The following is a 3,023-nucleotide window of genomic DNA, read 5'->3' as shown; positions in this document are numbered from 1 at the left end:
AAATCTAGAAGCCTCCTCAGTGCAGGCAGGTTTCCTGGAAAATCAGATTCGCTTAAAGATAATTATTAGGCATTATGTTGAGTTAAGGAAGCCAGGCACAGAGGAGCGCATTCTGCACGCTTCCATTCAGTGGAATTCTACAAACGACAACACACGGTTACAATGGTAAACTGTGGTGACTGAGCGTGGACGGGTGTTTGCTCTGAGGTGCTGGTGAAGCCCCAGTGGGAGGAGGCGAGAGAGAACTTTCCAGGATGAGAGAAGCAGCCTGCATTTCAAAAGAGGTGAGGGATACAAAGGGGATAAGCCTTTGTCAAACCCCGTCAGACTGTGCGCTTCAGCTGTATGGTATTCCGGTGTGTGCTTCAGCCGTGTCTTAGGGGATGTGGCTCTGTCGATAGGGAGCTCGCCTCTTGTGCACAACCCCCGGTTCCACACCCAACGCTGCACAAACTGGGTGTGAAGCGCACAGCTGTAATCTCAGCGCCGAGGAGGTGGAGGGAGGCCAGCCTGGGCTACAGGAGACCCTGTCGCAAACAAACAAACAAACAAACAAAGCACATTAAGATAAGAAAAAATAAATATTTACCAGGAAGTGGTGACTCAATCTTTTAATCCCAGCACTCAGGAGGCAGAGGCAGACTCTGAAATTGAGGCTCTCTGAATTTGAGGCCAGCCTGGTCTACAGAGCGAGTTCCAGGGCAGTTAGGAGTACACAGGGAGTCTTTAAAAAACTGAAATAAATAAATACTTAAGAAAAGAAACATTGATCCGTGTGAACAATCACCTGCTAAGGAGGCAGATGTCCCCCCGCTTCCAGGCTACATGTTCAGGAGGCTCCTTTTTGGGGTTCAAAGCATCGGACAGACATCAATCCATTTCTGTTGACCTCCAGCTGCAAGGGGCCCTGAAGGTGCAGGAAGTTCGTGGACCTGTCACTGAGGGGGGAAGAGAAAAATGAGGAGGAAGTAGAAGAAGGCCTCCAGCTGGTCCCCACTCATCCCTGGCCAGAGCCCAGAGCCTGCGCCCAGACAAGAGATTCTGCCTGTCTCGAAAACCAAAAAAAAAAAAAAAAAAAAAGAGAGAGATTCTGCCTTTGATTTTTCTCCTCTCCCTCCTTCTCTTCTTCCTCCCCGCTCCTCTCCTTCACTGTGTTCTGGGTAGAATCCAGGGCTTTCCATGTTCCAGGCAATCACGGTACCACCGTGGGGTCTGATGAGGGCCTGTGCGTACAGGGAGTCTGGCTCAATGCTGCTTCGTGTAGGATGGACCACGGCAACTGGGGTGGGGGTGGGGCATTTCCACCATCAGTTCTGAGGGCTAGGACAGGCATTCAGACAATAGGCCCTAGGGAGCACTCGACAGGCAGGTGGAAAAAATACAATTTGCTTGTGCTTTGGTTTTGGTTTTTGCTTGTTCTTTAGTGACAGGTTCTTACAGAGCACCCCTTGGCTAGCCCGGAACTCTTTAGGTAGATCAGGGGGCCTAGAACTCACGGACATCTGCCTGTCTCTGCCTCCTGAGTGCTGAGATTAAAGGCATGTGCCACATACTCATGCTGAAAATTTTAAGTTCGTTTTTCCGTTTATCTATCTATTTGATGTGCATGTGTGTGTCTGTGTGTGGGCATGCTTGTGCCACAGTGTTCATGTGAAGACCGAGGACCAGTGGGAGTCAGCTCCCTCCTCCCACAGTGCAGATTCCAGGGATCCACTCAGTCTGTCAGGCTTGATGGCAAGTGTCTTGACCAGCTGAACCATGTTGCTGAAATCACACGGGCCCTGAGTGCCAGGGACAGAACGGGCCCTTAGGAAGCATGGGCTCAGGTAGGCGCTAGCCTTGGCCTTGGGTTCAGTCCCGCTGCCTCTCTGTGTGTGGTTCTCACGCCTGGCTCTCACTCCCTGGCAGATGTCTTCTATGCTTGTCATAGCCTCTCTGACAGTCGCACAGGGTCTGATGCCCTCTACTGACCTGGATTCCAGTCAAATCTGGGTTAGTGGCTCCTGGTTCTTAGCTGAATATTAGAATCATCAAGGAAGCCTTTAAAAGTGCAAAGCCTGGGGCCACAGCTGGGGAGATGGCTCAGCAGCCAAGAGCCTCTACTGTTCTTGACCCGAGTTCAGCTCCCGGCACCCTCTTCAGGCTGGTGACTGTAACTGTAACTGCCTGTAACTCCCTCTCCTGGGGATCCAATGCCCCCTTCTGGACACTGAGGGCACAGCACTCAAGGGTACATACCCACCCCTAATCCCTTAAAAAGTAATAAAAATAGGGACTGGAGAGATGGCTCAGTCTTTAAGAGCACAGCTGTGCTTACAGAGGACCTGGGCTTGGTTCCCAGCACCCACATGGAGGCTCAGCCACATGTAACCGATGTGTTTCTGATGCCCTCTGCTGGTCTCCATGAGCACCAGGCACACCGGCATACATGCAGGCGAAACACTCACACACATAAAATAAAAATAAACACAATTAAAAACTAATAAAGTCTTAATAAAACCCACCCCACACTCAGATCTGGATCCAACCCCTTCTAGGTGATCTAACACTAAGGCATTTCAAAACTCCCAGGTGGCTGGGGGGTGGTGGCGCACACCTTTAATCCCAGCATTCAGGAGACAGAGGTAGGCAGATCTCTGTGTGTTCGAGACCAGCCTGGTCTACAGAGTGAGTTCCAGGACAGCCAGGAAAATAAACCCAACAAAACAAAAACCAAAAATCCTCCCAGATGACTCAGGTGCGGCCAAGCATGAAGCACGACTTCCATTAACTTGTTAATTCTGGTGTTTACCCCTCCATCAAGCACGGCTGAGGCTTGACTGATGAGCTAGGTCCCTGATATGACCCCGGAGTCAGAAGCAGCTCGAGGAAGCCCCGTTCCAGCCTTTGTGGAAAGCATCGTGGACGAACAGCTCCATGATGATACATACCCATGCTCTGCATCCTTCTCCGAAAGGCACTGCAGACTTCTGCGTGGATGGAGTTCCTCATGCCCCTGGCCTCTGTTAGGTGTGCAGAGATCT

This window comes from Microtus ochrogaster, chromosome 7 (genome assembly GCF_000317375.1).
Source record: "Microtus ochrogaster isolate Prairie Vole_2 chromosome 7, MicOch1.0, whole genome shotgun sequence".
Taxonomy (NCBI): domain Eukaryota; kingdom Metazoa; phylum Chordata; class Mammalia; order Rodentia; family Cricetidae; genus Microtus; species Microtus ochrogaster.
This window is presented reverse-complemented; position numbering follows the sequence as displayed.